Source organism: Lepus europaeus, chromosome 10 (assembly GCF_033115175.1).
Source record: "Lepus europaeus isolate LE1 chromosome 10, mLepTim1.pri, whole genome shotgun sequence".
Lineage (NCBI taxonomy): Eukaryota > Metazoa > Chordata > Mammalia > Lagomorpha > Leporidae > Lepus > Lepus europaeus.
The window spans coordinates 66,931,033-66,937,534 of record NC_084836.1 but is presented as its reverse complement, the minus strand read 5'-3'; positions in this window follow the sequence as shown (position 1 = coordinate 66,937,534).

Below are 6,502 nucleotides of genomic sequence, written 5' to 3'. Positions count from 1 at the left end.
CGTGGCCGAGGGCGGTCGCGACCGCGGCCTCCCCGTGGCGTCCTGGGAGGCGTAGTTCCTAGTTGCCTGACAGCAGGAGGGCGTGGCCACCAAAGGACTTCACAGCCCAGGATCCCTTAGGAGGGAGCCAGCTGCATTAGGGGTGGCTGCTGGTTTGTAACGTGCATTGTTGGGGGTGGGGAGGATTTACAGCGCTAACGCCTTCTGCGTAACGATTTACAGTGGGCTGGAGGCTGTGAGGTCCGCCCTCGACTTCACTTTTCACAACCACCTGTGTGATAGGTATTCTAGCCAGCCGCACGTTACAGAGGCACCAAGCCTAAAGCTTAGGGCGGCTCAAGAGCCAGTTTAGAGTGTTAGAGCCAGGGAAAGATAAACATTGCTTATTAGCTGGGGGATGAGCCTTGCATAAAACTACTTTGCACACTGACCGGCTGTTTTCAACAACACCCGAGGTGGGGAAGGGAGTGCATTTCCTGGGGGTGATGGCAGGAGCAGCATTGACCTTCAAAGGGACCTGTCACAACAAGCCACTTACAGCAGGTTTGCCCAAGCCTTTTAAGTGGCTTAGATTAATTAGGATAACAATGCACGTTGCATTCTCTCTCCACCTCCCCGAGTTAAAGGATTACCTACAGTCTAAGGATAGATTTTCAGTTCTCCACTGCTCTAAGTTACGGAGCCTCTGCCTTTTCCAAGTTGTTTGGATTTGTTTTGCTTCTGTGACCGAGCGGGCGCAGAATCTCCAAACACTTAATAAGTTAGGGGGCTGCACACTGCACAAACATTAGGGTGACATGTCTGTGTCATTAGTCAAGATTTATGAGTTAGGGAAGGAGCTGCTGGAGGAAGAGACGGCTCAAGGTCCTGGGATAGGTTAAGAGTTCAAGGACTCAAATCTTAACTGTTTTTGCTTTTTTATCTTTCACCCAGAATAAAGGCCAATAGCCAACAGCTGAGTCGCAAAGCTAAGAAGAACAGCTTCTATTTTTTGAGTGCTTACTATGTGTTTAGATCATGCTGTGAATTTTTCCATTTAACACAAGGCCTTATACAGTAGGCCCTATAATTATCCCCGTTTTCCATGGGATGAGCTTGGGGTACACACAATTAGGTGACTTGCCTGGGTTTAGCCAGCTGGTCGGTAATTGAATCGATGCAGGCAGTGGACAAGGAGTCGTCTGCCATATCCCACCCTGGAAAACACTGACCCCCGCTGTTCTAAGGAACAACGCTATCCATCATTAATCGGGACGAATGTTCACTGAGAACTTATGTGCTCAGTGCAAGGCACAAGGCAATATGAAACAGATCCATTCAACAAATGTGTCAGGGACTATGCTAGGTATTCAATAAATTATATGAAAAAATGAATTTAAAATATAGATATTTGGAGGCTGGTGCTGTGGCATAGTGGGTAAAGCTGCCGCCTGCAGTGCCAGCATCCCATATGGGCGCCAGTTCAAGTCCTGACTGCTCCACCTCCAATCCAGCTGTCTGCTATGGCCTGGGAATGCAGTAGAAGATGGCCCAAGTCCTTGGGCCCCTCCACCCAAGTGGAAGACCCGGAAGAAGCTCCTGGCTCCTGGCTTTGGATTGGCGCAGCTCCAGCCGTTGCGGCCAGTTGGGGAGTGAACCAGCAGATGGAAGACCTCTGTCTCTGTCTCTCCTTCTCTCTCTGTGTAACTCTGACTTTCAAATAAATAAATAAATCTTTAAAAATACATAGATATTTGAATGATAGAGTAGGGGAGTTTGGCGGGATGGGGTCGGGGAAGGACAAGCTTCTTCTAGGGAGAAAGCAAAGATTCCTAGGTGGGGATGAATATTAGGAGCCTAGAGAGTTACCTAAAAATAGCTCGCCCATTGCAAAATTTTTTTTTGGGGGGGGAGGGGACAATCAGATGATTGGTGGTGGCTGTCTGAATGTGTGGCGAGGACTCCGAGGAGTTAACTAGGAACGCTTGCCCTGTATTCCAGGTGGAAGGCGGCGGTTGTAGCAGAATGGCTCCTTGTTTGAAATCACTCCCTCTCTCCTTGCTCAGCGCTGCGTGGCGTGAGGTATCCTACAGGAGTGTGTGTCTCATTTCACTGGCCTTGGGCTTTGGTCACGCTGTGCGCTGTGGCTGCTGGGGTGTGAGCAGATGTACCCACGCTGTATCTGAGTGTGTGAGTGTCAACTTCGTTTTTCTTCTTTGCCACTTGGATAGGCATCTTGCACCAGACGGTGGCTGCTTCCGCCTGGGTCCTGGGATGGGAAGACCTCTGGAGCAGAGCTGTAACCCACCCTCAATCCACACATACACAAATCACAAAGAGACCTCTGTTCCAAGTCTTTGAGGTTCGGGGCAGTAAAGCTAATAGCCATTGCTGGATAATTCTTTTTTAAAGATTTATTTATTTGAAAGTCAGAATTACACAGAGAGAGGAGATTGCACAGAGAGGGAGAGGTCTTCCATCAGATGGTTCACTCCCCAATTGGCCGCAATGGCTGGAGCTGCGCCAATCCGAAACCAGGAGCCAGGAGATTCTGCCAGGTCTCCCACGCAGGTTCAGGGGCCCAAGGACTTAAGCCATCTTGTACCTCTTTCCCAGGCCATAGCAGAGAGTTGGATTGGAAGTGGAGCAGCCGGGACTCAAACCAGCATCCATATGAGATGCCAGCACATGCAGAGGGTGCCTCACAGATGGACACGGAGAGTCTTCCACTCACCAGTGCACTGTCCAAATGCCTGAACAGTCGAGGTTGACCAGAACTCCATCTGGATCTTCCACGTGGTGTCAGGACTCCCAGAATTCGAGCCATCACCTGCTGCCTCCCAGGCTGTGCGCCGCCGGGAAGCTGGCATCAGAGGTGGAGTCAGGACTCGAACCCCGGCACGCTAACGGGGGATGTGGGGCATCCCAAGCAGTGTCATAACCCCTGTGCCAGACTCTCACACCCTAACTGGGCTTTTACAACCCAGCCTCTAGCAAGAACTGCCTACTGAGAGCACCCCTCCCAGCCCCGGGCCTGAAGCCCTTGCACTGGGCCTACCTTCCAGACACGGTAAGTGGATCAGAGTCCCACCTCTAATCCACCAACTGCTAACATACAGCTTTGAGGACCAGGCTTTCAACACACAGGCCTTTGGGGGTGTGTGGAAGCAATGGCTCGAGTAGTTAGGTCCCTGGTACCCACCTGGGAGACCTGGATTGAATTCTGGCGTCCCAGCATTGGCCTGGCCCAGCCCTGGCTACTGCAGGCATTTGGGGAGTGAAGCAGTGCACATGTATTATGTATAGAACGCATGTACTAGGAGCATACATGCGTGTGTATGTGTGCATATAAATATACGTCCGTGTCTTTTTTATTGATTTACTATGTTACTTATTTGAAAGAGAGTTACAGAGAGAGGTAGAGACAGAGAGAGAGAGGTCTTCCATCTGCTGGTTCACTCCCTAGATGGCCGCAACGGCTGGAGCTGCGCCGATCTGAAACCAGGAGCTTCTTCCGGGTCTCCCATGCAGGTGCAGGGGCCCAAGGACTTGGGCCATCCTCTACTGCTTTCCCAGGCCACAGCTGAGAGCTGGATCGGAAGTGGAACAGCCCATATGGGATTCCGGTGGTGCAGGCTGGGGCTTTAACCCACTGTGCCACAGCGCCGGCCCCGTGCATGCCCGTGTGTGTGTGTGTGTGTGTCTTTACCTGTGATACCTCTGTTTCTCCCAGCCCCTGAATTTCTAACGCATGTTCCACCTGTCCTTTGTAACAAACTCATCTACAAATGATAGCCAAAGATCATGCACCTTTTCCATGACCTTCCTGAAGCCCCTCCCACATGCATAGAAATTAGAACCGAGAGAGACAGGTTTGGGATTGCAAAGACCCAGGATGCCCCTCTGCCCCTTATACAATATTTGCACATGAATGAGTGCTTACAAAAATGCACGGAGCTGCCCAGGTCTCCAGACAGAGCAATGGCATGATCTTGTTGTTGTTGTTACATTCTTACAATCCCTGATCCCACGGTGTAAGGCTGGGCTGACCTCGGCCCTGGCAGTTCATGGTGACTTCCCCTTGTGCCTGGGCGGTGGAGCAGGGGGCGGCTGTGGAAGGGGCTGGAGGGAGACTCGGCCTAGTGTGGTCTCAGCGGGGCATCCTTGTCCCTAGGTCTGAGTCTCTCTTTCCGTCTCTCTGCACTCACAGATTGCCTGGCATTTTGGAGGGTGGAGTGCCTGGGCACCTGGCCCACCGCTTCCCGCCCCGATCTGGCCCTGGGCAGGAGGAGCCACATGGTGCTGGCCATCCCTCCGCCTGGCCTCTTGCCCGTCTGCTACGGCCTCAGCTGCCGCGCTGGCGCAGGCCCGTGCCCTCTCCCGAAGCTGCTCCTGGGCTCGAAGTGGCAGAATCAGACGGCGTGGGGCGAAGAACCAAGGCCAGCATCCCTGGCTGCGGGGTGCGGCGTGTCCGTGCCTCTAGGGGGCACTGCCGAGGCCCTGGGCTCCGGGGAGCAAGTCCCTGCCTGTGGGACTTGTACGTGGGTGTCGGGGTCTTGTGGTTGTGGGCAACCCCCCAGCGTGAGTGCGGGCAGGGATCTGGGCCCGCGGGGAGGGACCTTTAGTTAGGGTGCCCAGGCAGCCCCCCCCCCTCCCCCCCGTGGGCCTGGGGCTGAATGTGTCCCTGGAGTGGAGGGGGGAGGGCATTGTGGCCTGGCGGGCTAAATCAGACGCTTCCTACATGAGCGCTGGTTCAGAATGCCGGCCACTCGGCTTCCGTCCCGGCCTCCTGGGAATGCCTCTTGGGAGGCGGTGATGGACAATGGCCCAGGAATTGGGCCCCTGCCACCCCAGTGGGAGACCCGGAGTGGGGCTCTAGGCTTCTGACTTTGGCCTGGCCCAGTTGCAGGCATTTAAAGGGGGTGCACCAGCGGACGGAAGATCTCTGTCTATGTAGCTTGGCCTTTCAAGCTGATGAAAATAAATAGACATTTAAAAACGCAATCCGTCCCGTGCGGGAGCGACATCTATGGGTGCTGTCGATGCAGGAGAAGTGGCCCTGGCGTGGACCAGCCGTGTCTGCTCTATGGGCACACGAGGGCCATCCACGCAGGCCAGCCCCGGTGCGGGGAGCCGTGCAGCTTCTGCTGGGGACCCAGGCATGGGGGGATCTCTGCAGGTGGGTGGTGCCCAGCCCCGGGAGTGCGGCATGTCTGTGGGGCGTGCCGGCCGGCCCTGCCTTGCTTTTTCACCCATGTGGATTGTGTGTTCAAACATGTCAGTTCCCCCAGGGTGGGGGGAGATGCTGGGTGGGTGGCAAGGGGGCGGGAAGCCTGAAAAAGATGGAGAATTTATGAGCTGCTTTTGTCCGGAGACAGTCGTAATGAAGAAAATTCAATTTTCTGCAGCTCGGAGAGTCAATATGTTAAATCTTAGAGAAGCTGTGGAGTGACAGGAGAATGGCAAAGTCAATGGGACGTGTGCGGGAGGGCCGTCTCCCCTATGTACCCTTGAGCCACAGTTGGGGACAGGATGGCATCAGGCACCTGAGTTCCACAACTGTCCCTCTCCCTCTCCCTCCTCCACCTCGATAGCCACCTTCTCTTGCCTGCTTCTTTGAGGGAGAGAGGCTGCCCTTTCTCGCATGCTGTTCTACCCTCACACTGCCTTACCAGGAAGTCCTTCTTGTAGTCTAACCAGCACTCCCTCTTGCTGCAGTTCCTAATTTCCCAGCTCAAACTGATTAGCAGTGACATTCTCTTTTCTTCCTTTTCACCCACCCTCCTCCCTTAGCCCCTCTACAGCTGGCCCATTTCTCAGTAAGTTTCCACATTCCTGGGACCAGTCTTCACCTCCTCCTCCCTTCCTGTCTCCTGTTCCCCGAGGTAGAGAGGCTGGGGATTCCGCCGTGTGCCCCAGTGTCACCAGGAGCGTGATTAGCTGAGCTACTGGCTGTGTAATTGGCATGTGCCTGCGTCCCGGGGGTCCCTGCGGTGAGCAGCGAGATCAGGTCCATGGCTGGTTGCACACGTTAATTAATTAGTGCTCCTCTGGAGTTGAGGACTGAAGAGCCAGACGAGGAGGTGGTGGTGGTGGTGGTGGTGGTGGTGGTGGTGGGGTGTCTAAACCCGGGAACCCAGCTTTTTAAACCTCAGGGGTCATTCAAGGTCTTGTTGGAAAGGCAGAAGCGCAGGGTTTGGGGTCCCACAGGCAAAGGTCAGAGATGTGGGGGCTCTGGCTGAGGGGCGAGGGGCCAGCCCGGGGGCTGTGTGTGTCCTGGAGGCAGAGGGAGGGGAGGTACCCCCATCCCTGGGCAGCCTCGGAGTCTTCTCCCCAGGTGGCCCAGAGAGGAGAGGGCAGTGAGGAGGGGGCATGGCAGACCTGGCCAGCCCGGCTGCTGCCCGTGGGTCCCCCTCCCTCGGCCCGGTTCCCACGGGTCACGCACTCACCGGCAGAGGTGCAGAGGGCTTGGGGCCCCTCCCACCTGGATGACTGCCTGCTGCCCAGGAAGGTACCCAGAGTC